We start from the raw sequence: 7,028 nt of genomic DNA, 5'->3' as shown, positions 1-7,028 counted from the left end.
TATCCAGTTACAGTCATGTAGAGTATGGTAAGATACAGTTATATACAGTAATGTGAGATACATGACAGAATGTCTAGTGCATAGACAGGTTAAATCTGTGGGCAGCAACATGGCATATGGAATATAATGTGCAGAAATGTGAAGTTATCCACTTTGGTCGGTAAAATGGAAAAGCAGAATATTTTTTAAATGGTGAGAGATTGGGAAATGTTGGTATTCAGAGGGACTTGCGAGTCCTTGTACACAAATCACTGAAAGTTAACATGCAAGTACAGCAAGCAATTAGGAAAGTAAATGGTATGTTAGCCTTTATTATCATAGAAATTTATGGCAAAGAAGGAGGCCATTTCACCCACTGTGTCTGTGCCGGTTGTAAAAGAGCTATCCAGCCTGATCCCACTTTCCAGCTCTTAGTCATTAGCCTTGCAGGTTAAAACACTTCAAGATCATATCCAAGTACTTTTTAAATGTGATGAGGGTTTCTGCCTCGACCACCCTTTCAGGCAGTGCGTTCCAGACCCCCACCATCCTCTGGGTGAAACCAGTTCTCCTCAAATCCCCTCTAATCTTTCTACCAATTTCTTCAAATCACTTCCCCCTGGTTACCGACCCATCTGCTAAGGGAAATAGGTCTTTCTTATCCATTCTATCTCGGCCGCTCATAATTTTATATACTTCAATTAAGTCTCTCCTCAGCCTCCTCTTTTCCAAAGAAAACAACCTCAGCCCATTTGATCTTTCCTCATTGCTAAAATTCTCTAATGCTGGCAACATCCCCATAAATTTCCTCTGTACCCTCTCGAGTGCAATTCCATCTTTCTTGTAATGTGGTGACCAGAATTGTACACAATACTATAGCTGTGGCCTAACTAGTGTTGTATACAGTTCTAGCATAACCTCTCTGCTCTTATATTCAATGCCTCTGCTAATAAAGGAAAGTATCCCATATGTCTTCTGAACTGTTATATATGTAAACTTGTATTTACTCTGTACAGCCACCAGAGGGCTCATCAATTGGAGTCCCAAGGGATCCCATAATCCCTTGGGAGCACAGGTATTTAAGGAGGCTTCACAGGTTGGAGAGGCACTCTGGAGACCTGCAATAAACTAAGATCACACTTTACTTTGAGCTCACAATGTTCAGTCTGACTCTTTCTCCATACACAACAACTGGCGACGAGATACAGATAGCGAACCCAAAGATGCAGAGAACAGTGGGCATCCTGGAGAAATTCTCAGAGGGAGATGATTGGGAAACTGCTGTGGAGCGACTCGACCAATACTTCGTGGCCAACGGGCTCGATGGGGAAGAGAGCACTGCCAAATGAAAGGTGATCCTCTTCACCGTCTGTGGGACACCAACGTAAGGCCTCATGAAGAATCTGCTCTCTCCAGCGAAACCCGCGGAGAAATCATACGCCGATTTGTGCACACTGGTCCGAGAGCATTTGAACCCAAAGGAAAGCGTTCTGATGGAGAGGTACCTGTTCTACACCTACAAAAGGTCTGAAGGCCAGGAAGTGGCGAGTTATGTCGCCGAGCTAGATGCCTTGCAGGACATTGCGAATTTGAAGGACATTTGGAGCACATGCTCAGAGACTTTTTCGTACTTGGCATTGGCCACGAAACCATACTTCGCAAACTTTTGACTGTACAGACCCCAACCTTGAGTAGGGCCATAGCGATAGCCCAGGCGTTTATTGCCACCAGTGACAATATGAAGCAAATCTCTCAGCACACAAGTGCTGCTACAAGTACTGTGAACAGTTGTTTTCGAAAGAACTGATACCTGTAATTGGCAGCGCTACCGTAAAGGTCTCCTACGATGAAGCGGTGCACAAGCTACCACTCTGGGTGGTACCGGGCGATGGTCCCATGCTGCTCGGCAGGAGCTAGCTGGAAAAGATACGCTGGTACTGGGACGACATCCGAGCATTATCGCCCGCTGACGACACTTTGTGTGCCCAGGTCTTAAAGAAATTTCCTTCGCTGTTTGAATCAGGCATCGGGAAATTCCAAGGAGCAAAAATGCAGATCCACCTAATTCCGGGGGCGCGACCCATCCATCACAAGGCAAGAGCAGTACTGTACATGATGAGAGAAAGGGTAGAGATCGAGCTAGACCGGCTGCAAAGAGAGGGCATCATTTACCCGATCGAGTTCAACGAGTGGGCCAGTCCTATCGTCCCAGTCCTCAAGGGAGATGGCACCGTCAGAATCTGTGGCGATTACAAAGTAACTATCAATCATTTCTCCCTGCAGGACCAATACCCATTATCAAAGGCCGACGACCTCTTTGTAACGCTGGTGGGAGGAAAGACGTTCACAAAGATGGATCTGACTTCAGCCTACATGACGCAGGAACTGGAAGAATCATCGAAGGCCCTCACCTGCATCAACATGCACAAAGGTCTTTTGTTTATAACAGCTGCCCGTTTGGAATCCGATCGGTGGCGGCGATATTCCAGAGAAACATGGAAAGCTTACTGAAGTCAGTCCTGCACACCATAGTCTTCTAGGACGACATCTTGGTCACAGGGCAGAACACAGTCAAGCATCTACAGAACCTGGAGGACGTTCTTAGTCGACTCTACCGTGTGGGGCTCAGGTTAAAACGCTCGAAGCGCGTTTTCCTAGCACCTGAAGTGGAGTTCCTGGGAAGGAGGATTGTGGCGGACGGCATCAGGCCCACCAACGCGGAGGCGGAGGCAATCGAGAACGCACCAAGGCCACCAGAACGTGACGGAGCTGCGGTCGTTTCTGGGACTCCTGAATTAGAAACATAGAAACATAGAAAATAGGTGCAGGAGTAGGCCATTCAGCCCTTCGAGCCTGCACCGCCATTCAATGAGTTCATGGCTGAACATGCAACTTCAGTACCCCATTCCTGCTTTCTCACCATATCCCTTGATTCCCCCTAGTAGTAAGGACTACATCTAACTCCTTTTTGAATATATTTAGTGAATTGGCCTCAACAACTTTCTGTGGTAGAGAATTCCACAGGTTCACCACTCTCTGGATAAAGAAGTTTCTCCTCATCTCGGTCCTAAATGGCTTACCCCTTATCCTTAGACTGTGACCCCTGGTTCTGGACTTCTCCAACATTGGGAACATTCTTCCTGCATCTAACCTGTCTAAACCCATCAGAATTTTAAATGTTCCTATGAGATGCTCTCTCATTCTTCTGAACCCCAGTGAATACAAGCCCAGTTGATCCAATCTTTCTTGATATGTCAGTCCCACCATCCCGGGAATCAGTCTGGTGAACCTTCGTTGCACTCCCTCAATAGCAAGAATGTCCTTCCTCAAGTTAGGAGACCAAAACTGTACACAATACTCCAGGTGTGGCCTCACCAAGGCCCTGTACAACTGTAGTAACACCTCCCTGCCCCTGTACTCAAATCCCCTCGCTATGAAGGCCAACATGCCATTTACTTTCTTAACCACCTGCTGTACCTGCATGCCAACCTTCAATGACTGATGTACCATGACACCCAGGTCTCGTTGCATCTCCCCTTTTCCTAATCTGTCACCATTCAGATAATAGTCTGTCTCTCTGTTTTTATCACCAAAGTGGATAACCTCACATTTATCCACATTATACTTCATCTGCCATGCATTTGCCCACTCACCTAACATATCCAAGTCACTCTGCAGCCTCATAGCATCCTCCTCGCAGCTCACACTGCCACCCAACTTAGTGTCATCCGTAAATTTGGAGATACTACATTTAATCCCCTCATCTAAGTCATTAATGTACAATGTAAACAGCTGGGGCTCCAGCACAGAACCTTGCGGTACCCCACTAGTCACTGCCTGCTATTCTGAAAAGTACCCATTTATTCCTACTCTTTGCTTCCTGTCAGCCAACCAGCTCTCAATCCACGTCAGCACACTACCCCCAATCCCATGTGCTTTAACTTTGCACATTAATCTCTTGTGTGGGACCTTGTCGAAAGCCTTCTGAAAGTCCAACTACACCACATCAACTGGTTCTCCCTTGTCCACTCTACTGGAAATATCCTCAAAAAATTCCAGAAGATTTGTCAAGCATGATTTCCCTTTCACAAATCCATGCTGACTTGGACCTATCATGTCACCTCTTTCCAAATGCGCTATGACATCCTTAATAATTGATTCCATCATTTTACCCACTACCGATGTCAGGCTGACCGGTCGATAATTCCCTGTTTTCTCTCTCCCTCCTTTTTTAACAAGTGGGATTACATTGGCTACCCTCCACTCCATAGGAACTGATCCAGAGTCTATGGAATGTTGGAAAATGACTGTCAATGCATCCGCTATTTCCAAGGCCACCTCCTTAAGTACTCTGGGATGCAGTCCTTCAGACCCTGGGGATTTATCGGCCTTCAATCCCATCAATTTCCCCAACACAATTTCCCGACTAATAAGGATTTCCATCAGTTCCTCCTCCTTACTAGACCCTCTGACCCCTTTTATATCCGGAAGGTTGTTTGTGTCCTCCTTAGTGAATACCGAACCAAAGTACTTGTTCAATTGGTCTGCCATTTCTTTGTTCCCCGTTATGACTTCCCCTGATTCTGACTGCAGAGGACCTACGTTTGTCTTTACTAACTTTTTTCTCTTTACATATCTATAGTGTACTGACATGGATTGAGAACTGGTTGTCAGACAGGAAGCAAAGAGTAGGAGTAAATGGGTACTTTTCAGAATGGCAGGCAGTGACTAGTGGGGTACCGCAAGGTTCTGTGCTGGGGCCCCAGCTGTTTACACTGTACATTAATGATTTAGATGAGGGGATTAAATGTAGTATCTCCAAATTTGCGGATGACACTAAGTTGGGTGGCAGAGTGAGCTGCGAGGAGGATGCTGTGAGGCTGCAGAGCGACTTGGATAGGTTAGGTGAGTGGGCAAATGCATGGCAGATGAAGTATAATGTGGATAAATGTGAGGTTATCCACTTTGGTGGTAAAAACAGAGAGACAGACTATTATCTGAATGGTGACAGATTAGGAAAAGGGGAGGTGCAAAGAGACCTGGGTGTCATGGTACATCAGTCATTGAAGGTTGGCATGCAGGTGCAGCAGGCGGTTAAGAAAGCAAATGGCATGTTGGCCTTCATAGCAAGGGGATTTGAGTACAGGGGCAGGGAGGTGTTGCTACAGTTGTACAGGGCATTGGTGAGGCCACACCTGGAGTATTGTGTACAGTTTTGGTCTCCTAACCTGAGGAAGGACATTCTTGCTATTGAGGGAGTGCAGCGAAGGTTCACCAGACTGATTCCCGGGATGGCGGGACTGACCTATCAAGAAAGACTGGATCAACTGGGCTTGTATTCACTGGAGTTCAGAAGAATGAGAGGGGACCTCATAGAAACATATAAAATTCTGACGGGGTTAGACAGGTTAGATGCAGGAAGAATGTTCCCAATGTTGGGGAAGTCCAGAACCAGGGGTCACAGTCTAAGGATAAGGGGTAAGCCATTTAGGACCGAGATGCGGAGGAACTTCTTCACCCAGAGAGTGGTGAACCTGTGGAATTCTCTACCACAGAAAGTTGTTGAGGCCAATTCACTAAATATATTCAAAAAGGAGTTAGATGAGGTCCTTACTGCTAGGGGGATCAAGGGGTATGGCGAGAAAGCAGGAATGGGGTACTGAAGTTGAATGTTCAGCCATGAACTCATTGAATGGCGGTGCAGGCTAGAAGGGCCGAATGGCCTACTCCTGCACCTATTTTCTATGTTTCTATGTTTCTATGAAACTTTTGCAATCCGTCTTAATGTTCCCTGCAAGCTTCCTCTCGTACTCTATTTTCCCTGCCCTAATCAAACCCTTTGTCCTCCTCTGCTGAGTTCTAAATTTCTCCCAGTCCCCGGGTTCACTGCTATTTCTGGCGAATTTGTATGCCACTTCCTTGGCTTTAATACTATCCCTGATTTCCCTTGATAGCCACGGTTGAGCCACCTTCCCTTTTTTATTTTTATGCCAGACAGGGATGTACAATTGTTGTAGTTCATCCATGTGGTCTCTAAATGTCTGCCATTGCCCATCCACAGTCAACCTATTAAGTATCATTCGCCAATCTATCCTAGCCAATTCACGCCTCATACCTTCAAAGTTACCCTTCTTTAAGTTCTGGACCATGGTCTCTGAATTAACTGTTTCAGTCTCCATCCTAATGTAGAATTCCACCATATTATAGTCACTCTTCCCCAAGGGGCCTCGCACAACGAGATTGCTAATTAATCCTCTGTCATTATACAGCACCCAGTCTAAGATGGCCTTCCCCCTAGTTAGTTCCTCGACATATTGGTCTAGAAAACCATCCCTTATGCACTCCAGTAAATCCTCCTCCACCGTATTGCTTCTAGTTTGGTTGGCCCAATCTATATGCATATTAAAGTCACCCATGATAACTGCTGCACCTTTATTGCATGCACCCCTAATATCCTGTTTGATGCCCTCCCCAACATCACTACTACTGTTTGGAGGTCTGTACACAACTCCCACTAACGTTTTTTGCCCTTTAGAGTTCTGAAGCTCTACACATATAGATTCCACATCATCCAAGCTAATGTCCTTCCTAACTATTGCATTAATCTCCTCTTCAACCAGCAATGCTACCCCACCTCCTTTTCCTTTTATTCTATCCTTCCTGAATGTTGACTACCCTTGGATGTTGAGTTCCCAGCCCTGATCATCCTGGAGCCACATCTCTGTAATCCCAATCACATCATATCTGTTAACATCTATTTGCACAGTTAATTCATCCACCTTATTACGGATACTCCTTGCATTAAGACACAAAGCCTTCAGGCTTGTTTTTTTTAACACCCTTTTTCCTTTTAGAATTATGATGTAGTGTGGCCCTTTTTGTTTCTTGCCTTGGTTTACTCGGCCTTCCACTATTGCTTTTTACCTTTCTGCTATCTGTTTCTGACTCCATATTACTTCACCCTGTCTTGCTGCGTAGGTTCCCATCCCCCTGCCATATTAGTTTAAACACTCCCGAACTGCATTAGCAAATGTTACCCCCAGGACATC

Source organism: Pristiophorus japonicus, chromosome 6 (genome assembly GCF_044704955.1).
Source record: "Pristiophorus japonicus isolate sPriJap1 chromosome 6, sPriJap1.hap1, whole genome shotgun sequence".
NCBI lineage: Eukaryota > Metazoa > Chordata > Chondrichthyes > Pristiophoridae > Pristiophorus > Pristiophorus japonicus.
The sequence above is the reverse complement of the archived record's forward strand: the minus strand, read 5'-3'. Positions refer to the sequence as shown.